The sequence below is a fragment of the Mastomys coucha genome, unplaced genomic scaffold (genome assembly GCF_008632895.1).
Source record: "Mastomys coucha isolate ucsf_1 unplaced genomic scaffold, UCSF_Mcou_1 pScaffold3, whole genome shotgun sequence".
Lineage (NCBI taxonomy): Eukaryota > Metazoa > Chordata > Mammalia > Rodentia > Muridae > Mastomys > Mastomys coucha.
Window position 1 is genome coordinate 37431954 of NW_022196909.1, and position 24156 is coordinate 37456109.

Sequence of the window (24156 nt, forward strand, 5' to 3'; positions counted from 1 at the left end):
TTTTTTTTTAATTGAGATCTCTTAAGGTTACCACTAGCAAATCACTAGACTAAAATGATGGCGATGGTGCTGTGTTACTGTTCCTGGTATTATCGAAACACATGATAAATGATTAAAATAACAAGTCATGATCAGAATCCTTTACTAACACGTTTTAAGATGTTCTTCTGAAATTACTGCAGTTTGATATATTAAGTTGAAAACATTGGCCAGAGGATAATATAATAGTTCACAGGGCTCATTGTAAATTTCCCCTTTATTTCCTCAGATGAAAGGATGAGAAGAGAGCCGTATTCCAGCTGTGCGCCTACCCTGCTTGGGCTGAGACCAGAGCGGTTCCTTCACTGTTGTATCTCTAGGCCTAAGCCTGGAAGCTTGTCACCTCTTTACAATCTCCAAGCTGATTCAATCTGGCATCTCTTGGCTTTTCAGTGAATTGTTGTGTTTCGTCTCACGCTAACTTTGACAGTATATTCTGGCTTGTTCTGTCTTCACTTGTGTCTAACTTGCTGTCCCTGCAACCTGTCTCTGTAAAACTGTACCAGTGAAACTGTACCAGTGAAACTGTACCAGTGAAACTGTACCAGTGAAACTGTCACACGCATGCACGCACGCACACAGGCACGCATGCCACAACCACCCTTTTCTCGCTGATCTTCAATAGTCTTTCCTCTTGCCCCCTCTTTTTCTTGGTCTTCTCTCCCCACCAGATGTGAAAGTAACTCTATACACCTGATTTAACTGTTGTCTTGGAGGATTACTACTGGGTAAGCTCACCCTTTGTAGTTTTTAAACTCTGGCTGGCTGGGTCAACTCAGCTGTTCTGGTACAAAACCCCGCCTCCAAGCTGACTGATTCAAAGGGGCCTCTCCTGGCTTCTGCCTGAACTGCTCTGCTTGGAAAGTCTGCTGAACTCCAGGAACGGAACTTTACTGACTGCCCTGACTCAACTGAACTCAACTGCACCTAACTGGTTGATTCTCTCTCCCCGTATTTCTCTTCAGTAGCCTTTCTTTCCTATGCTGTCCTCCTGAGTTGTGCTGTCAAACCTTTCTCTGATTTATCACTTTGCCCCTCAGTTAGACTGGCAATTTCAAACGTGGTACTTAACATTTCAGTTGTAGTCAATATTGCATTCAGAACTTGAGTCTATTGAATCCAGAATGTGAATTCATGTCTTTGTGACTGTGACCTCACTCTTTTCAGTATTGTGTAAAAGTTTTAGGAACTCTCCAAGTAAATACTTGGTAATTGCTCATTGATAGAACAGAAAAATGCTGTGTAGATAATAAACACATAACTATAAGATTATCCAGTGTCCTTGTAGCATTTTGTATTCTTTAAAGTATATTTAGAGTACTGTACCCTCTGTCTTACCTTTTCCACTAGTGACCTCTACTGAAAGGGGTCAGTGTGCGGCGTGTTTACTGATGTGCAAGTTCAGCAGACTACAGACCTGTGGAAAGTGAGAAGGTGCAGAAGAATCTAGAAACAGCCAGAATACTTCTTATAGTTTAAACATTTGTAGAGTTGATTGTTTGTAAATCAACATTGTGTGATAATTTAGCATTTTGCTAAAACACAAGTTGCAAACAAGACTAATACGTAAAGGAAGAGGCAGTGGTGGGAACAAAGGTGGGTGAGCTCGCAGACGCAGGCCAAGATAGACTGTCTCCTCGAATTGTTATTTATGGACTTAGGTCTTAGAGCATATATTACTATACTATCACTCTGTTCCCCAAATGGTTAGCAAAGAGTGCAGTTTACAAGTGGTAGGATCTAGTCTTTGAAAATATCAAGGGTCTACAGTATTGTATTCTCTGTTCAGAGAAATTGGAAGTTATTACATTTAAACTTATTTTACCATCAGTTATGTAAAAGCCACAACTGCCAATGAAGTCATTACTCAAAAACTGAGAGACTGAATATGTGCTGTTAATTAATAATTAGTACTTCGCTGCTGGAGCTTGAGCTCAGGGCCTTCAACATGTTAGGTAATTTCCCTACCACTAAGCTATACCCTTAGCCCCTGGTTGCCTCCTTTTAGGTGAACATTCCCTTACTTGATTTAAACCTCGGTAACTTTTCTATAGGATTGAACACAAAATGGTTATGTCCACAGTTAGAATGATTCAAAAGGAAACATGGGTCCACGCGTGTTCAGACTTACACGGAAAATATTTGTATAAAGACATAAAGGCAGACTGTGTTCTAAAACACTGCTGCAGCCAAGGCTGAATGCACTCGTGTCCTTTTTAAGCGGATATGGTGGATGTGCGTAACAACTCCAAGAAACTTGGGGTCCCGGTGCTTCCTGTGGTTAGATGCAAACTTTCGCTTGGCAGCTTGCGTCACAAATGAGGGTCAGAAGCACATGATGGCACTGCCTCAGCTTGGCCACAAAACCCTCCTAACAGCTACTCTAGCTGCGGCTACCACTGTTACCCAATGACCTCTAGACATGACAACACTTTCTTCATTTTCATTAAGCTTAAAGGAGCTGCCACAGACTCCCACTAGTCGCATAAGCATATCATCATGGCTGCCAGATAACCAGGAGACCTACGTTCTACATATTTCGGTCTGTGTTACATTGCCAGTAGCCTTTCGGTCACAGGTAGGCTGGCTAGCTTTAGGTCGACGTGACACAAGTAGAATCATTTTGGAAGGGGAACCTCAGATAAAATGTTTCTTCTAGTTTAGCTTGTGGGCAAACCCTTGGGTTTTGGTTTTTTTGTTTGTTTTGTTTTTTGTTTTGTGTGTGTGTTTGTTTTTAATTGAAGATTGATGTGAGAGAGCACTGCTCATAGTCGCCCATGCCCCTCCCCGTGGGAAGGTGGTTCAAGTGCTTTAAGAAATCAGGCTGAAAGAGCTACAAGGAACAAGCCCACCATGTAGCTGCTCCTTTGTCTCACCAGGATGATGAACTACAAGCTGTAAGGTGAGATTAAACCCTTTCCTGCCCAAGTTGCTTTTAGTCATGCTGTTTTATTACTGCAATAGAAACCCAAATAGACCAAAAAAAAAAAAAAAAAATGGTACCAGATATTGAAGCGTTGTTCTAACAAAGAAGAACGTATTTTAAGCAGGATTGTGCAAGGATCTTGAAACACTTAGACTGGAAAATCCATTGGGTGCTCAGAGCTCAGTGGGCTATTGTGTGGTTGTTTAGAACATTGAGAGTAATGTAAATGATGGAAACGCGTGATGTTTCAGGAGGAAGATTTCTTAGAGTCCCTTAAAGACTCTTGTGATATTTCAATTCTGGGTATATACCCAAAAGTTGCTCCAGCATATAGCAAGGACAAATGCTCCACTATGTTCATAGCAACTTTATAATAGCCAGAAGCTGAAAACAACCCAGGTGTCCCAGTACGACTCAGCTATTAAAAATAATGACTTCATGAAATTTGCAGGCAAAGGGATGGAACTAGAAAATATCCTGAGTGACGTAACCCAGTCACAAAAGAACACACATAGTATGCACTCACTGATAAGTGGATATTAAGCAAAAAGCTTGGAATACTCACAATACAACCCAAAGATCATATGAAACTCCAGAAGGAAGACCAAGGAGCAGATGCTTCAGTCCTACTTAGAAGAGAGAACAAAATAATCTTGGGAGGTAAAGGGAGGGGAGGATTTGGGAGGGGGGGGAAAGGGGACAGGACCCTGTGGGAGGAGACTGTGAAGAAGTACAGAGAGTCAGGAAATTGAACAGAGGAGTTTATCGGTGGGGATGGGGAACCGGGGTAGCCACTAGAAAATTCCAGATGTCAGGGAAGCAATAGGTTCCCAGGACCCAACTGGGATGACATTAGCTGAAATACCCAAGAAAGGGGAGATAGAATCTGTAGAGACGAGACCCAGTGGTTAGGCACAGTCTTAGGTTAAGGGATGGGACAACCCCCTGATCTCAAAAATATTAACCCAGAATTCTCCTATCAAAAGGTAATGCAGGGTCAAAGTGTGGAGCAGAGACTGAAGGAAAGGCCATCCAGAGACTGCCCCACTTAGGGATCCATCCCATCTGTAGACACCAAACCTAGACACTTGCTGATACCAAGAAGCTCTTGCTGATAGGAGCCTGGTATAGCTGTCCCCTGAGAGGCTCTGCTGGAGCCTGACTAATACAGACGTGGATGCTTGAAGCCAGCCATCAGACTGAGCACAGGGACCCCCAATGGAAGAGTTAGGGGAAGGACTGAAGGAGCTGAAGAGGATTGCAACTCCATAAGACGAACAACATCAACCAACCAGATCCCCCAGAGCTCCCAGGGACTAAACTACCAACCAAAGAGTACACATACTCATGGCTCCAGCTGCATATGTAGCAGAGGATGGACTTATCTGGCATCAGTGAGAGGGGACGCCCTTAGCCCTGTGGAAGCTTAATGCCCCAGTGTAGGGAAATGCTAGGGCACTGAGGCCGGAGTGGGTAGATAAGTAGGGGAGCATCCTCATAGAAGCAGGTGGATGAGATAGGGTGTTTGCAGAGGGGAAATCGGGAAGGAGGATAATATTTGAAATGTAAATAAAGAAAATAACCAATAAAAAGAATATGTGGTGTCTGGTCAGTTGGAGCTGAAGAATCATCTCTGGCTAAGAAGACCCTACCCCCCACCCCCAGCTTTGGGCTGGAGAGATGGCTCAGTGGTTAAGATCACAGACTGCTCTTCCAGAGGTCCTGAGTTCAATTACCACCAACTACATGGTGGCTCACAACCATCTGTAATGAGATCCGATGCCCTCTTCTGGTGTGTCTGAGGACAGCAACAGTGTACTCACATATAATAAATAAATAAATAAATCTTAAAAAAAAAAAAAAAGAAAAGAAAAGAAAAAGAAGACCCCAACACCAATGAAGTAAAACCTGGGACAATAGATACTGGTCCGCTGAGACCGGAGGAACCACTGTGATTAAGAAGAGACCAGCATCACGGAGGCCGACTCTTCTGGGAAGTGTTTTCTCGGGGTCATTACATGGAGGCTGTGATCCAAAGCTGGAGAAGGGCTGTACATTGCGCTGGCAGCCCAATGGGGTAGGCTAAGAGTCATCCACTTGGTACTGCTAACGGAGGCCTGAAGGTTTCGTAGAGAGAAGCTGAGGTTTGGCACTATGAGATAGGGCTGAATTGAAGTCCCTGAAGAGTGGCAGGGAGAAGTCATTGGAGATTGTGCATCCTCAGTTACAGTAAAAGACCTAAGATTGAAGGAGTCATGGAGAGAGGCTGAGGCTTTGCATCATGTGGCAGGGTTACAGTCCCTGACGAGAGTCCGGGAAAAACTGCTGGTGAAAGTGCAGCCTGATTGCACTGGAGACCAGAGCATTATAGAGATACCAGTGTGGCAGAACTACTACCAAGGCCTGCAACAACCAGGCAGTGGAGCTGGCCTGAACCTACGACACGCTAGATGTGTGCTGTGGAGGATAGAGCCAGAGAAGTGACTCAAGCCAGTTAGAGACACGCAAAAGATCGTGAATGAATCTCAGAAGTCTGACACTGAGCCTTATATTGTTGGGCTTTGCTCCTTCTTCTTCTTTGATTTCATTGTGACTATTCCCTGGTTCTTCTCTATTGAAATAAGAAAGGATTCAACCTATTTTGATTTTACTACGATCCCAAAGGTAAGAAAATTTGAATTTTTTTTTACATCTTTACCAAAGTAATCTTTATTTATTTATTTTTTAAAGTTTTGTTTTATTTTATAAATTAATTTATTTTTTATACTCCATATTCCATTCCCCACACCACCCCAATTCACCCTCTGACTGTTCCACATCCGACACCTCCTCCCCAAATCCCTGTCTCCATGTGAATGCCCTACCCCCAACCCCACCTGACTTCTAAACTCTCTGGTGCCTCCAGTCTCTTGAGGGTTAGGTGCATCATCTCTGAATGAACACAGACCCAGAAGTCCTCTACTGTATGTGTACTGGGGGCCTCATATCTGCTGGTGAATGCTGTCTGTTTGGTCATCCAATGTTTGAGAGAACTCAGGGGTTCCAGATTAATTGAGACTGCTGGTCCTCCTACACGATTGCCCTTCTCCTCAGCTTCTTTCAGACTTTCCTAATTCAACCACAGGAATCAGCTGCTTCCATCCATTGTTTCGGTGCAGATGTCGGCATCTGACTCTTTCAGCTGCTTGTTGGGTCTTTTGGAGGGCAGTCATGCTAGGTCCCATTTTTGTGAGCCCACCATAGCCTCAGTAATAGTGTGAGTCTTTGGGACCTCCCCTTGAGCTGGATCGTTCTTGGGCCTGTCGCTGGACCTTCTTTTCCTCAGGCTAGAGTCATTTTAGAAAAGATAACTTCAGGGGAGAATGTGCTCTTGAATAGATTGGCTTGTCAGTGAGCCTATAGTGCATTTTTTTTTTTTATTGAAGATTGATATGCAAGGGCACAGCTCATTGTGAGAGGTGCCATCCACTGGCAAGTGGTTCAATGTGGTAAGTATCCTACCATGGGCAAGTGGTCCTGGGTGCTATAAGAAAAGCTGACAAGCCATGGGGAGCAAGCCAGTAAGCAGCATCCCTCCATGGCCTCTGCATCAGGTCCTGCCTCCAGGTTCTTGGTTTGAGTTCCTGCCCTGGCTTGTCTGGATAATGGACTACAATCTGTCAGATGAAATAAACCCTTTGCACTTCAAGTTGCTTTTGGTCCTGGTGTTTTCTAACAGCAATTAAAGACTCTGAAACGTAAATTGATTTTGATGTTTCTGGAGTTGTTTCATTTCAAATTTGTCAAAAATGGACTGGATAGGGTCATGGGATGAATGTATGGGTGAGTCTCCCTCACCTCCAATGTCTTCTATCTGGGCACGTTGAACTTATGGGCATCCATTGTCTCTGATTTCATCTAAGCTGACACTTAGTAGACATAACATATGGAAAGACAACAGACATCTAGGGTCTAGGCAACCACTTTAATGTCTAAGTATTTTCTCTTAGCTATTAGTTAAACTCCTTTTTTTTTCTGTCTTTTCTGAGGGATCATTATATCTTATATGAAATGAAGATATTTTAGGTCAAAAAACACATATTCAGCACATATTGAAGTAAGTAATAATTTAACTCAAGTAAGAGCTCTCTTCTAGTAAAAGTCAGATTAAGTGCAGGAACCTTGAGGGCAAGAATGACTTCATCTATTTTATTGTGTCTCCCAGGCCTAGTTAGTTCTCTGCACATCATATTTCCTTAGCAGAATCCTTACTACAGTACTAGAGAGGTAACGAATAAGAGACATAGAAAGAAAATGTCTGCTAGGGAACTCCCTTCTCTACTTCACCTCTGTAATAACCTAAACTGTGTTCTCCAATACCTGGCTTTCATCAGAGAAACCACGAAGCTGAGGAGAAAATATTATAAACAGAATATTGATCATTTGAAAATCATATTTCATTATAACAACAGAGCAGGCATATCTACATTTTAAATTTCTTTTTCTGAACTGCCCAAGAATGAGTTTTACACAGTGAACGTGCTCAGGAAATTTTTCTGTTTTTATAAATTTAATTAGGTGCTAACGGCACTTACGTTAATGAAGGAAGTTGATGAGGCAGCACTTGGGCAATTACATGGAAGAACATAATCTTTCTCGGTGTTTTCTACCTAGGCTTTATTTGAAGTTATCAAGTGGATGCGTTTGACCTGGTTGTGTGTAGACGTTCCCGCTGCTTTCATTCTTGTATCGTGTAGGACAGCAGTTTTGGGAAGACAGCCACGATTATCTCCTCTCTAAAGCAGAAATGGCATCTTGCTAATAAAACAGTACCAGCTCCCAAAGGTAGATATAGAAGAAAAACATCTGTAGGGGTTAGAGAAATCAGCAGCCGAGGAGCTGTTCCCTAAACAGCAGACAATCAGATACATCTCATAGGAAACACTTGGGACTGTTTAGTAAACTCGTGGAGGCAGAGAAGAGTGTTAAGTACACTGTAAGTGCAGTATGACAGGAGGGATCAGAGTACAGTAAGCCTAGGTTTGAGTCTCAGTGGTGCTGGGCTCACAGTTGTTAGTGAGCACTTCCTTTACCAAGAAGTAAAGACAGGAAAGTCATATAGACGTTTATAAAATTCTGAAGAGGGAAGACTGACCTCTAATGATCTCTAATGACCCAGACGACTACAAGACCTGAAGGAACCTTGTATCATTTCAAGGGGAAGGGGCATAAACTGATGGGTTTCTCTCCCTCTTTCTTTCTTTTTAACTGTCGATGTCTTCAGACACATCAGAAGAGAGCACCAGATCCTATTACAAATGGTTGTGAGCCACCCTGTGTGTGCTGGGAATTGAACTCAGGACCTCTGGAAGTACAGTCAGTGCTCTTAATCACTGAGCCATCTCTCTAGCCCCCAGATGGGTTACTTTCAGAGTTAGGTGATCTCTGCTGAATGCCAGCGTTCTGTGGATTAGCAAACCACAGACTATACTCAGTGTAGCGGATATATTCTCTAAGGAAACACTTAGGCGATTTGGGACAAAGGTGATACACTCGCCAAAGATGCTTATAATTTATTAATGAGGCTAATGGGGCACAGGATTGTTTTTTTAATTTATGTGATAGATGTAATTTGAAATATTCTTCCTGGGAGGTACATTTGGAAGGTTAGATATTGGGAAGTCTAATTTTTGGGTGCTGAAAAAAGATTTATGTTCTTAACCAGAGATTTAATTAGGCCTCAAAATATGCTAAGTAATTTTCCTGACTCCTTCTCTCAGAATTAATTATAGATTCCTCTACTTGTTCCAAAAGAAGGCATTATATATCTTGACCCAAATTCACCTAATTTTTACCCTTATCTACCAATACTGCCTGTGTACATGCCTAATAAAATAGAATTTACATTTCTATTCTCTAACTAGTCTGCTTTTCTGACACACTACATTGCCTGTGCCCTGGGATATCATTAACTTTACTAGACTTTTGTCTCTTTCAAGGTATGAGTCAGGGCCTCCAACCTTCATGGATTTTAATTTATCTTGGAGAATTTTGGTTACTTTCCTGAATACCTATTGCAATGTACAAGTTGTTTAAAAGGAAAACATTTAGAACAATATAAAGTCCACATAAGTTACCCTTATTTCTTTCAATTCTGTCTGTCTGTCTTTCTAGTTTGTCTGTCTCTCTTTCTCTCTCTCTCTCTCTCTTTCTTTCTTTCTTTCTCTCTTTCTTTCTTTCTTCCTTTCTCAGGAAGAAACTTAGACTTACTGGAAAATGAAGCATCCTGTAAAGCATTTGTCTTTCTAACAGACTTAAGAGGGAAATAAAGCCTGTTCCTATCCCGTAGCACTCTTCAGAATGTAAAGAAATCTGAGGTACCTATGTATGGCACCACAGAAGGACCACATCCAGGTTGTGCCAACTCATGTCCTCCAGTTGTCACAGCTGTCTCTCTTTGGAAAAGTTACTTGCCCTCTCCAAACATGCTTTCCCCATCTATAGAAACATGTACTATGGGACTGCTACAGTACTGAATGTTACACACAGTGTTTAGTGTGGAATGATCATACTGAAAAAGAAATCACAGTACTTTGGGTTGCCAAACTGCTTGCACACAAGGTAGACTGATTCTAGGTTTGTCCCTGAAGGAAGATAGTGGTGCATGCCAACTAAAGATTGTCATGGTGTCAAATTAATACTGTATTTTCTGTTTCCTCAACAGTAGGGTTACTGACAGATGTTCAATCACACACTCTCTTAGTTAGAAATGACCGCCTCACTCAAACCGTGATCCCACTGAGATGGGTTCGGAAAGAGCCTACCTTTCTCCTTTCAGGGCAGATGACAGAGATGGGAGGCCTTGTAAGGGTTGCATCTCTGGAGGGAAAGGCTTCTTCTACAGAAGTTCTGCTCCAGCTGAACTGAAAGTTTCCCAATGCCAGTGTAACAGCTCTGCTCCAGTTGGGATAGTCAGGAACCAAAGAATACCACAAAGTCACATCCTACAACTGTACAACAAACCTCACACAAGAGATTTATTGGGAGGGAGAAATCCAGGAAGATGGATGCCTCTGTCCCATCAAGAAGCAGCAGATGACCAGATAGAATACAGGGTTTATATATATATATATATATATATATTGTGGAGGGGAGGGAGCTTCCCAGTGTCATCTGGGATTGGAGGGATTATGTGGCCTGATTGTTGGGGTCAGTGGATTGGTAGGATTTTCCCCCCCTTAGAAAGCTGGGCCTGGTGAACCTATGGACTCGGGGTTGGGGAGGTCTTTAGAGTGGTTAGAAAACAGCCGTCAAGTAGGCTGCTAGGGAAGATTGCGGGTAGCGCCTGGCAACTGGAGCTCCTCGAGTTTGTGTGTCAGGGAGCACTTGCATGCCTTGATGCCTTACGGGTTTACAAAGTTTACAAATTTGACAAAGGGAATCCTGGCATGGAAAACATTTGCTGATGCTTGAGTTGGCTTGAGTAGCCAACAGTCCTGAAGACTGAAGAGGTTAACCATTCCACTTTCTTTCAAAATATGTTTCGTTTGAGGTGTTTCATTCTGATCTTGACATCTTATACTGTATTTTTCTTGCACACATTTCCTTAGTTTTCAATTCTATTTCATAGGCTGTTCCCTGATTATATATATATATATATATATGTTTAGAAATAACATCAATATGAAGAACAGTTTGTGATTTTTGCCATATTCACTTCAGAATGAATAGGGTTGAAAGAAGTTGATGTGTACATCTCTAAATGCTCAAGTGCTTCAGATGCAGGATCCGTTCACAAAGCAACTCTACAGTCACAAACAGCAGAAATGTAATGCCCTGGTTATTTAAAGAATCATGGTGCATGCAAAACTATCACTATGGAAACCAAGTTAAGTGTTACTGCAGTAAGATGATGATGTTGTTTGCTGATCTGCTCTAGTGACTAATAGATTTAACTCCAACTACAAACTAGTCTGTACAACTGAAAATTCAACAGGCTTAGTGATCAAAATAATCACATCTCTCATTTGGGACAACACTGCAACAAAGATTTAGATGAACTTAAAAGTTTCTATCTTGAAGAGAGTCCAGATTCAATTCCTGGCATCCATAAGGCAGCTCACAACCATCCGTTACTCCAGTGGTAGGGGTTCAGTGCCAACTTCTGACTCTGCAGGTTCCAGGCAAGCATGCCACTTACCTTCAGGCAAAAGGCTCATACATATAAAATAAAATAAATCAAATCCTTTTTATAAAAGCATTGCATTTACTTCTATGGAGGTTAATGGTAGTTACTAAGTAACTGATTTTATGATAGGGAAAAGTTGAGACCCTAAGACTGAGAAATTAGATAAGACTGAGTAATAATTACGATTTAATCTTAGCTCTCGTTCTTGACAGTTATAATCACATAGCTTGGGGACAGGTAGTATAAAGTTCAGTGACTTTCTAAATACAAAACCCTAGAATCTGATGTTTGGATTCTACAACTCTTCTCATGTTACTTGCCGTGGGAGCCAATGTGAACAATGAAGCTGCCTTGACCTTACTTTTCTCCTGTGAATTTTGATAATAATTGCATCCTATACTGAAAGCACCAACAAATAAGTGAGATATGCCTTTGATACTGCTTCTTTCCTTTTTCTTTTTTTCCGCATGCCCAACACCAATGACTCTTTTTTTATAAATTGAACTGACTTGTAAAAATTAAGGTTAATTTTTTTAGTTGTCAGTCATATTTGGCCTGTTCTTTATAATGTATGTGTTTACATGTATATGTATGCGTGCATACATGTGGAAGTCAGAGGACAAACTTGTTGTCCTCCCTAGGAACACCTTTGAGAAAGGGTCTTGATTTAGGTGATAAATCACCAGTTGAGCTAAGATGAGCCTCAGGAATCATCCTATTACTAGCATATAGCACCAGCATCTTGTTTTTCATGATATAGAACATTATATGTAAATACACCCATTCTTCTTCTTCTTCTTCTTCTTCTTCTTCTTCTTCTTCTTCTTCTTCTTCTTCTTCTTCTTCTTCTTCCTCTTCCTCTTCCTCTTCCTCTTCCTCTTCCTCTTCTTCTTCTTCTTCTTCTCCTTCTCCTTCTTCTTCTTCTTCTTCTTCTTCTTCTTCTTCTTTTTTTGAGACAGAGTTTTTCCGTGTAGCCCTGGCTGTCCTGGAACTCACTCTGTAGGCCAGGCTGGCCTCAAACTCAGAAATCCGCCTGCCTCTGCTTCCCAAGTGCTGGGATTAAAGGCGTGCACCATCACTGCACTGGTTTCTTCTTAAATGTTATTTTTTTCTATGTAGTGTGTGTAATCCAATTGTATACTTCAAAATCACTATAGCATTAGATATTTTGAAAACTTTTCCACGACGCCATTCTGGAATGGTAGAGGTATGACTTTCTTTCCGTTACATCTTAATGAAGAAAATATTTCATTATTGTGTTTGAACTGACGCTCAGCCTGGACTATCAAAATATTCCATCAGCTGCTGAACTGAACTTTACGGGCTATTACTGTGAACTCCATATTCCTATGAGCTTATATAGAGACTAGCTGTAACAGGTTTGTTGTGTGCTAGGAAGTGATGTGCCATGAGTATCAAACTAATTCCTCAGTGAGACTGGTTGGAATCTTGACACTAGTTGATAAATACTCAGAGGGCTCTTCCTATTGTTACCCATTGCCTATATATTATACAATAACTCAGCACTTATGTGTACACACACACACACACACACACACACACACACAAATGTGTAACTATAAAGATCTCTTGATATGGCGACTTCTAATTACATTACATCATTTTCTAGAAACATGACACAATTTAACCCTTTTTCATGTCTAAATAAATCTTCCCTGTATTTGTATGGAGAATTTTCTCTATACAATCACATAATGACACCCGAGCTGATTAATATGTACAGTACTGCATTAAACATGACTGAGCAAGTGTCTCTGTGATCTGGTGACTCAAAGTCTTTGAGTATATGGTGTAGTCTTTGAGACGTGGTACGGCTGGATCATACAGTAGTTATACTTTTAGGTTTTTAAGAAATGTTCCTACCAATTACGCTAGTGGCTGGATGAATTTACATTTCCCTCAGCATGTCTAAAGGTTTCTTCTCTCCCACATTCTTGCAAGCATCTGTTGTTGTTTGATGAACTATTTTTTTTAAAAAATAACATTATATACACTATATAACATTACATTTCTTACATAAGTAAGAAACTGCCACCAAAGAAAACAGACTAAATGTTAAAAACAAATCATGTCTGAATAAGATTTTTTAAAATCTAAAATAAATGATGATTGAAACTGATCAATAATAAAAGGTAAATGGAGGAAATGATTAACTGAGCACATATGGATGGTAAATTTATAAAGAAAAGGTGAATTAATTACAGTAACTATTTAGTACATTGCATATTCATAAGAATCATTAAAATGTAAAGGACAAATCAATCACACCCATATAATGATCCCAGGCACATAAGTTGTATATCTGAATGACAAGGATATGTTCCTGACTCATCTATAAACTAGCTGTCATGAATACCGCGTATTTGTCACAAGCAAGATAGTGAGATACAAGGATCTCTAAAATTGCGATAGTCTATGCTGTCTATTTAAATACACTGTATAGAAGGCTGGATGCTCCCCGCCAGTTGCTACATAATTTGATCAAAAGAATTTAAAGTTATTTTCAATGTAATAACTTTGCAATCAGCTGCATTCTATCTGTAGTGACTAGCTATTTAAGGAACTTCTTCCCTCCTTCCTTTCTTCCTTCCTTCCTTTCTTCCTTCCTTCCTTTCTTCCTTCCTTTCTTCCTTCCTTCCTTTCTTCCTTCCTTCCTTCCTTTTTTCTTTCTTTCTTTCTCTCTCTCTCTCTTTCTTTTCTTCTCCTCCTCCTTTTCCTCCTCCCCTTGCTCCTCCTCTAATTTTATTTTTGTAAAGAACGCAGTGAAAGCAACAAAATGATGTTTATGATAGGACATAACACTTAGAAATAGTATAATTACATTTACAGTGTTCAGAGGAGGAATTTTAAACGATTCAAGAACAAATACTACACAGTCAGAAGGAGCTTTCTTTCCCGAGCTCCCATTTGCTACATCAAACGGGAGTGCTCCAAGGCAGAGAGGGTGCTCCCTTTGAGGGACCTGAAGCAGAAGTCAAACCATCTCTGCTTTTTTAAAGATCTTTATCAAAAAATGTACAAAGAACTCAAAGAGTTCGACTCCAGAGAACCACGTAACCCAACTAAAGAAAGGGGTACAGAGCTAAACAGAGAATTCTCAACTGAGGAATTCCAAATGGCCGAGAAGCACTTTAAAGAAATGTTCAGCATCCTTAGTCATCAGGGAAATGCAAATCAAAATGACCCTGAGATTCCACCTCACACCACTCAAAATGGCTGAGATCAAAAACTCAGATGACAGCAGAGGCTGGCGAGGGTGCAAAGAAAGAGGAATGCTCCTCCGTTGCTGGTGGGGCTGCAAACTGGTACAGCCACTCTGGAAATCAATCTGGCGGTTCCTCAGAAAACTGGAAATAGTTCTACCTGAACACCCAGCTATACCTCTCCTGGGCATATAACCAAAAGATGCTCCACCATACCACAAGGACACATGGTCCACCATGTTCACAGCAGCCTTATTTATAATAGCCAAAACATGGAAGCAACCTGTATGTCTCTCAACTGAAGAATGAATACAGAAAATGTGGTTCATTTACCCAATGGAGTACTGCTCAACTATGAAAAATGAGGACATCATGAATTTTGCAGGCAAATGGATGGAACTAGAAACTATCACCCTGAGTGAGATAATTCAATCTCAAAAGGTCTGCTATGTACCTTGTACATAGTATGTACTCACTGATAAGTGGATATTAGCCACACAATTCAGAATACCCATGATACAACTCACAGACCATATGAAGCTTAACAAGGGTACTTCAATTTTTTTTTAAAGATTTATGTATTTTATTTATATTAGTACACTGTCACTGTCTTCAGACACACCAGAAGAGGACATAGGATCCCATTACAGATGGTTGTGAGCCACCATGTGGTTGCTGGGAATCGAACCCAGGACCTCTGGAAGAGCAGTGAGTGCTCCTAACCATTGAGCCAACTCTCTATCCTGTCAAGTCATTTTTAATTATACTTACTTTTTTAATGCTTTTAACATTCAAAATCTCTCCCCACTACAGCTCTCCCTCCCTCCTTCTCTCCTTCCCTCCTTCTCTCCCTTCCTCCCTCCCTCCCTTCCTCCCTCCCTCCCTCCTTTTCTTTTTCTTCTTTCTCTACTCCTCTATCTATATCATTATTATCGCTATATTTTATATGCACAGGAGTGTTACCCGTATATATGGTTTGTGTGTCTGTGTACTGTGTGGGACCTGTGGCCTCGAAGCCCAGATGAGGGCATTGGATCCTGTGGAACTGTAGGTTCAGGTAGTTGTAAGCCACCATATTGGTTCTCAGGAACCAAACCTGTGTCCTCTGGAAGAGCAGTCAGTGCTCTTAACTGTCCAGCCATCTCTCCAACCCTCTTCTGTTTTCTCTCTTGATAACAGAAACAGTCATGAGTACTAATTTCAACCTTGGAGAGAAATAGCTATGTTTGAATAATAATTAAAAATTCAGTGACTGTAATATGTTTAATAGCTTTATTCGTTTGTTAAATTCTGTGCAGTTTATATCTATAAGTTTTCCTAGTGATTGGTGATTGCTAGAAAGGACTTTTACATGTTTGCAGCATTTCTTTCTCTGTGTCTCTGCTTTAGTTGGTTTACATTGCTCTTTGCCTGTGTCCATCTTCCTGTTTCTACTTCCATTTCTATGTCTTTTGTCTCAATATCTTTCTGTATTTCCACTTCTATGTTTTTGTCTTGTCATATATCTCTGCCTCTCACTTTCATCTGCTATGAAACTTTACAAATGTGTAAAATAAAAACCTCTGAGGTTGATTATGATGTATATAATCTCAGCATTCCAGAGGTTGAGGCAGGAGGATTTCTATAAATTGTGGCCCAGTCTGGGTTACCTAGTGATACCTTGTCTCAAAATCACAACAACAAAATCCATTTGTTTTGAACACAAAGTAAAATTGAACATGAACGTTAAGCATGTTATCTCTTGATATAGTCTAGAATCGAATGGATGTGCACACACAGAAGAAATGTTCTTTTTTATTAAAGTAAAAGGATTCTTCTTGCCCAGAATGCCAGTGTCCCACACAGATCTCTTATACCATGCTTCCAAGTGGAAACCAGGAATGGCATTTGGGTTTCAATCAACTTAGGTAATTCCTCTCTATTGGATGGACCACTCACAAGCACGCTTAGTGGGAGACAGGTGCTAGCCAATACCCTGGTTTCTGTAATTTTGCCCTCCTGTCTGTTCATAGGTGCTGTGATTTCCATAATCATAATACGCAAAACTTGAAGGAACCCATCAAAAAATAGACAAGAATAAAATTCCTTTATGTGTTTCATTTACTCTTTTTGTTTTATTTTGTTTTGTTTTGCTTTTTTTTTGTTTTGTTTTTTTTTGTTTTTTGTTTTTTGAGACCGGCTTTCTCTGTGTAGCCCTGGCTATCCTGGAACTCACTCTGTAGACCAGGCTGGCCTCGAACTCAGAAATCTGCCGGCCTCTGCCTCCTAAGTGCTGGGATTAAAGGCGTGCGCCACCATTGGAGAAGTAAGTAGATATTCAACAGAGAAAGTGAGTGATTCTTTCCCATGAGCCCTCCGGTTATAGTTACTATAGGGGATCAGGTGTATTTAGGCAGTATACTGCTTATACTTTCCAATTAACTAATTAATTTCCTGCCTCTGCACTAATTCCTCAGTACCTGTCCAACAATACCTTATCTGACCAAATAAGCATTAATAATTCACTGCTCGGTTGCTAAAAGTACACCATTGAGAAGACCTTGTTACACTAAGTGTTTTATCTATGGTAAAATACCCTATATAGTAGCTCATGTTGAGTGGAGCTTCAGACATACAATAACATAATAACAGGATGCAGGCGTACATAGCATGAATTACTGTAATGCATTTGGCTCTGATAGGTATTTTAACATGTTAATCAAATAGGTATTAACAGTAGCTAGAAGCAATACGCATTTACTGTTCACCATCCTAGAGTTTATAATTCTAACTTTAGCCAAGGTGCATTCTTCCGAGGCAGCTGTAGGCGTGACTGTCCTGGTTTCTAGAGACCTACCACCTCCATCAGCTGATGGACCATCTCCCATTGTTCCATGGGCCCAACTCCACATGGGGTATTCATTGATGGAAGCATTCATCAGCCTGTGAGGTGGAAGCATGCTGGAGGTTGCCCATTAGTGACCAATGCTGAGATAAGACCATAAGGTTGGAGGAAGAGCAAGCATGAAAGAACTCATCATGGAGTGACCAATATAGTCGCCTGGGGTCACGTAGCAGGAAACGTGAATTCACACAGTCGCTGCATCTAGACTTCCATGGCACTTACTGTCAGAGGGTCGGAATAGCTCTTGAGAGTCCAGTGATCAGTCCTGTCCCTTGTTGATCCCGCTGCTGATAAGAAATGAAAATCAGTCCTGCCACTAAACAGAAGGTGGAAATGGCCACTTAAGCAACCACAATTCCATTCCAGTGAGCTATCTTGTATATGCGTGCATGTGTGTGTGTGTGTGTGCGCGCGCGTGTGCGCTTTGGACTCTAAATTTTTCTACCTTAGCTGCTTTCCATGTTGTGCTTATTATATTTTAGAGCCAATATTTATAAAAACTTGACAATTGTAGGGCTTGGTGGCACTCACCTTTAATCCCGGCATTTCGGAAGCAGTGGGAGGTGGATCTCTGTTACTTTGAGGCCAACCTGGTTTACATAGTAAGTTCTAAGACAGCAGGGACTACATACCTTATCTCCAAAAGCAAAAAAAAAAAAAACCAAAAAAACAAAAAAACAAAAACAAAAACAAAAACAAAAAAACCCAACAAAACAAAAGCCTGACATTCATTATTTTCTTCTCCCTACCAATGTGTGTGTTTGTTTGGGTGTATGTATGTGTGTGGTGTGTGTCTGTGTGTGTGTAAGAGAGAGTTGTATTCATGTGTGTGATGTGTACATGTGTGTATAAGGTGTGTGAGGTTGTGTGTGTAAGGTGTGTGTGTGTGAGGTGTGTATGCGTGCGTGGTGTGTATGTGTGTGTGGTGTGTGTATGTGAGGTGTATGTCTGTGTGTGAGGTGTGTGTTTGTGTGTGTATGAGGTGTGTATGTGTGTGAGGTGTGTATGTGTGTGTGGTATGTATATGTATGTGTGGTGTATATGAGTTGTATGTCTGTGTGTGAGGTGTATGTTTGTGTGTGTGTATGAGGATGTGTGGTGTGCATATGTGTGTGAGGTGTGTATATGTGTGGTGTGTATGTGTGTATGGTGTGTGTATGTGAGGTGTATGTCTGTGTGTGAAGTGTGTGTGTGGTATGCATATGTGTGTGAGCATGTGTGTGTAAGGTGTATATATGTGTGGTGTGTATGATGTGTCTTGTGTGTATGTTTGTGTGTGTGTATGAGGTGTGTATGTTAAGTGTGTCTGTGTGTGTGGTGTGTGTATGTGTCTGTGTGTGAGGTGTGTATATGTGTGGTGTGTGTGGTGTGTCTTATGTGTATGGTGTATGTGTGTGTATGAGGTATGTATATTAAGTGTGTCTGTGTGTGTGGTATGTGTATGTGTCTGTGTGAGGTGTATGTGTATGTGTGGTGTGCATATGTGTGTATGGTGTGTACATGTGTGGTGTGTGGTGTGTCTTGTGTGTATGTTTGTGTGTGTGTATGAGGTATGTATGTTAAGTGTGTCTGTGTGTGTGGTGTGTGTATGTGTGGTGTGTGTGGTGTGTCTTATGTGTATGGTGTGTGTGTGTATGAGGTATGTATGTTAAGTGTGTCTGTGTGTGTGGTGTGTGTATGTGTCTGTGTGTGAGGTGTGTATATGTGTGGTGTGTGTGGTGTGTCTTGTGTGTATGGTGTGTGTGTGTGTGTGTGTAGTCCCTGAGGCTACTTACATTATTCTGTCTCACTGAACACAGCTGAGAAATTGCTGTCTCCCTCTGACACGAATCTCATTTCTTTGCAAATGCACGTGACCAACTCACCTAACGCTAATGAGCATGGTTGGGCAGGCTGAGACAGGGCAGGCTGAGACAGGGCAGGCTGAAACAGGGCAGGCTGAGACAGGACAGGCTGAAACAGGGCAGGCTGAGACATCGTGGTGTGAGCTTTCCCCTCAGTCTGTACAGCAGCTCCTATCCTAAAATGGTAGGTACCCTTCTCTAGTGTGCAGCTGAAACTTCGTGGCTTATACTCTGAACTGAAGGTCCAGCACTCCAATACAGAACTGGACTTGTGGTTTGTAGATGTAGCAAGCCCTAGAATGTCCTCTAGATCATGTCTGAATAATCAGACCTGGTCCTGTCTGCAGTTGATGGCTTTGAGGTAGAGCCCAGTGCAATTATGTCTCTGATTGGAACGTGGAAGCAGCGTACAGAGGTGAACTACAACACAGAATAGGCAACAAAGTTTTGGAAAATGAAGAAGTAAATGAACTCTAGGAAAGTAAGCAAGGGCAGCAGTTGGGAAATTGAAAGGATTATTTGATCTTTTAGTATGTGAAGTGTGTGTGTATGTGTGTGTGTGTGTGAGCATGTGAGTGTGGTGTGTGTGTGTGTGGTGTGTCTCTCTCTGTGTATCTATGTGTGTCTGTGCATATATGTGTGGTGTGTATGTGTTTGTGAGTGTGTGTGTGTAGTGCGTGGTCCCTTAGCCAAGATCTAATCAATCTGACCTAAACATGGTATATTATGAGCCCATAGCATCTCAAAGTTGTCATAATTGATGCTGTACAGACAACAATGCAGAGAACAAGGTCTGAGATGCTGAGCACGGTTGCTTCTAAAGGACAAGATTAAGTGGTGTTTTATTGCCAGAAAACAAATTGCAAGGGGCACTGTATTGGCTGGGAGTTACTCTGTGTTTCTTCCAGTTACAGACTGTATGGATTCTGATGAAGAGTGTCTGAGACTGGGAAGAGGCCTAGATGGGAGAAGAGATGGGCATGGTCCATGCCTGACAGGTGCACGAGTGGACGTACCATGGTGAACAATCACAGGGTCCAATTGTTAGATTAAGAAATGAGAGCACGTAGTTGGAGTGTGCTGGAGCTCATTAGCCCATCCTCTACTTGGACGCGGTCCTGAGATCTTCTGACAGTTTGAAGGAAGAAGATGAAATTTGAGATATATTGTTTATTGAGATTCAAGAATAAAATAGATGTTTGTTCCCCCTACAGTGTAAGAACCAGGGATCTGTAAGTGTTATCTATACCGAGTTTGGTATTAGTAGTAAATTCTAAAGAAATCTGGAGAAGCTGATTATTACATAAAACATTCTACATATTTTCTTTCTATTTTACTCGATGAGGCTTAATTTCTGCTTTGTGGGAGTTTATAACATTTGTACCTAGGAGTTATCCCCTGAAAGGCATAGCATGAGAAATACGAATGAGTCCAATAAACATGTGAATTCAAAGCCTAAGAGTGATATGGAGCTTCAAAATAAATGTGAAGTTTTACAGACCGTTGTTTCGGACCACCACACCACATGGCGTTACCGATGAAAGTAGGTTGACATAGAAACAGGACTATGACAATCATCCCATAACAAAAATCCCACCTCAGTTTTAGAGGCTCAATTGACTGAAGCTTTGGAAGTAGCTTGCATGTCACTCAATTGTGCTATTGAAAAAAAAAATCAAAGATTATCAGAGGAAAACCAGGAGACATTATATATTTACTCCAGTATTTGGAAGATTTTATTTCCCACCTGGACGTGAGTGAAAGTCCGCTTTTGCGTTACGATCATCAGTACTGAGGTACTGTGTGAACACACGCTTTGTGGATGACTTAGCATACTGCTTGTTATTTTGATGACATAAAGTAATTATGGACTTAGCGATCATTTTTCCAAGTGAGCTGTGGGGATAGCATGGGACATAGCTCCGCTATGTACGGACACTAGCAGTGCTGTCTAGCTCTTTCTTTTCTAAACTTTATTCTTTGTAACAACAAGTTAACTGACTTTTATTTTCCTGGAATTCATACAGGCAAACGCCTTCATTTGTGCCAGATGGTCACAGGAATATTTCTGAAACAGTTGTAGCCTTTTAAGGAGACCAACGTGGAAGTCACTGTCTCGACAGCTTTACTGGTTATTTTTATGGATAATTGTCATGTACATATAGGCTTTTTAGCAGTCTTTTATAACAGTAATAACTAAGTCATATCTTCAAAGCTGATGGGTGCAATTTTTATTGAAGTTATACTAAACAGGGTTGGGCCACACGAGATCCTTGGGTTAGAGCTGTGCAAAATGGCAGTCTCCTTTGCCTTCACAAAGCACACTACCCATGACTCAAGTTCTCTCCTATTTCAGGGGCCACTTTGCTTTAATTTAGTGAAACCGGGGAAAGAGATGTTGAAGTTTATTTAACATGGTACTAAAAGTCCACATCCTATAAAATCCTTGTTTTACTTAAAACAAAACAAAACAACCTTTTTTTTTTCTATGAGTGTTACCTTTCAGTGTCAAAATAAAGTTTTTCTGAGAAGAATATGACTTAGGTTTAATTGTTGGTTTTCACCTCTTAGAGTGCCAAGGTGTAGCCTCTCTCTCTCTCTCTCTCTCTCTCCCTCTCTCTCTCCTTTTCTTTCTTTTTTGGTTGTCCTGAACATAGGTCTGTTGACACTAGCCACTTTCATTATGCCTCAAGTTCAACTCTAGTGGGATCACAGTTTTATATCTGAGGCACAGTGCTGAAATGACATGTCTTCCCCCATTAGATTAGCCTCCTGGAAGTAACTCCTAAGACAGCCAGTGCACACAGTACTAGGACCGATCACTCAGGTGCAGGTTCAGAATCAGTGATGCCTCTACTCAGTTCTATCAAAGGTCTCCACGAACCACGAAGAGATCCCAGTAAACAGGGAGATGTTCATTTGAGAAGGCACATCCCTCCAGCTTTCCTTACGTGCATCAGGCTTTCGATAACACCCTGGAGCTCTTAAAGAAATCCGAGAGACAGCGCAGTCTATGGGAGGCAGTGCTGAGGACTACTCCCTCCACAACATCATAGATGAAACCAACAGTGCCAAAGTGGAATACCAAAGCCATCATGAAGCACAGACGGATGTATGCCAAGCGAAGGACCATCTGACAATCCAACCACATTCGAAGGATTGACAACTACAGGCACGTGCATGCTTTAGATAAAGGAACCATCACTGTACACTTGGAGGAATTTTGGCATTGCCAGCTTATCCCAGCACTGTATTCTATCTCCCGCTCTGTGGCTGCTCTGGGTCTGCTCTTTCTCTCAGGGTATCCAGGCACCATTGCACGCAGGGCTGGACTGGGAGGAATGAAGCTTAGCCGAGGAGGTGGGTCAGACAGAATCTCAGTGTAAGTAAGGGAGAAACGGCTTTCTCTGAAGATGGTTTTCAGTGCTATAGATTTCTTCACTGGAACTGAACAAGGTCTATATAAACCTTGGCGACTGGGCAGGGGTTTTGGGGGTGAGCGTACATCATTGGCTAGGGCCAAGGTGCTGAGCACACGTCATTTGCATGAAGAGAAATTCCAGGTGCTTGCTGGACATGTCCTTATAGGGATAGAGGAAGTTTAACCTGTAACCCAGCCAACAGGCTGTACAACTAACTACCTCAAGGGCAGCCCCGGGTGGAGCTTCTGAGGCTTAGATGCTCCTGGACATGATGGCACAAAGCAAGAAGGAAACATTTCTACTCCCGCTGATCTCAGGATGAGATTTTTGGGATGTGTGCACGTCTTGCCCACACTCTTGTTCCCGACTAGCCTGGCCAAGGCAACATATAAAAGGAGGCCTTTGTTTGGGTTTTCAGTTCCAGAGGGTGAATGTTCATTCTGGTGATGTGAAGACATGAGAGCGGGAGCAGCTGAGAGCTCACCTCTAGAACTCCAAGCAGACGGCAGAATGACATACTGGAGGTGGCCAAGTATTTTGCAGCCTCAAAATTGGCTCTCAGTGACACATTCCACCAGCAAGGCCACACCTCCTTATCATTCCAAAATAACCACACAATGGGGACCAAATATACAGATTCTATTGACTTCTGGAGAATATCTCGTTCAAACTACCACACCCCTACTTTTACAATTGCTCAGCCCTATAGCATGAACCAACCAACTTCACTGCACTGCGGTTATGAGATACGCTCTATAAGAGACTTACTGCCTTAGCCTCTTAGTGATAAGAGATGTTACTTATATCTTATTATGTTGGTGGTTATGAAAGTCTGTAATTCATAAATTTTATCGTGTTGAACATGAAATTGGCTTGGCAGGGGTTGTAATTAAGTCTTAGAGCATTTGAATGGTGTGCATTGAGGTCCCAGGTTTGGTCCCCTGCACTGCTACAGAACATAGCACAATGAAAAAAGAAACATGGGAAATGTATTAATAATAAATTACCAAATGTTGTCCTGTGCTCCTATTCTTTTCCTTTTCTGATGTTTTTATAAAACAGCACTAAGGGGTTGAAGAGATGGCTCAGCAGTTAAGAGCACTGATTGCTCTTCCAGAGGTCCTGAGTTCAATTCCCAACAAGCACATGGTGGCTCACAACCAACTGTAATGGGATCTAATACCCTCTTCTGGTGTGTCTGAAGAGAGTGACAGTGTACTCACATATCTAAAAATAGATAAATAAATCTTTAAAAAAAATAGCATTAAGTATTATTCACCAAAATGTAGCATAAAGATGTGTTGAAGGTCAGTGGGTTACCTAGCTTGAGCAAAGCTCCCTGTTGGTTTCCTAGTACAGAAAAAAAATGCAAGCATGTATCTATAAATCAGGGTTTTATTTGTATAAGATGAAATATTTCTGGCAAGCAAACAGGAAATATCAAAGGAATGACTGGGCACAAAACATTGAATGAAACTTATTATAGGTGACTTGGAAGTATTTGTTAAGATTAATAATAAACAGTCTAAGGCAACAGAAGACAATCCCTGGTCTCTGTTATTATAGAATAACGTCAGGTATGGCCTCTTGCCCTTACCCTATCAGACTCTCCTAGAAGAAATGCAGTCATAGCTTTCAGGCATTTGGTAT

At 41.3% G+C, this 24156-nt stretch overlaps 1 protein-coding gene across 1 annotated transcript in view; it reads left to right on the forward strand.

The window, feature by feature from the left end:
• The window catches only part of Zwint (ZW10 interacting kinetochore protein), a 22369-nt gene extending 21058 nt beyond the window's left edge, over window positions 1-1311 (forward strand). Inside the window, exon 8 of the mRNA XM_031347324.1 lies at window positions 269-1311. The gene's annotated coding sequence lies outside the window, so the exon portion shown is untranslated. The remainder of the gene's footprint in view (window positions 1-268) is intronic.
• Window positions 1312-24156: the final 22845 nt, after the last annotated feature.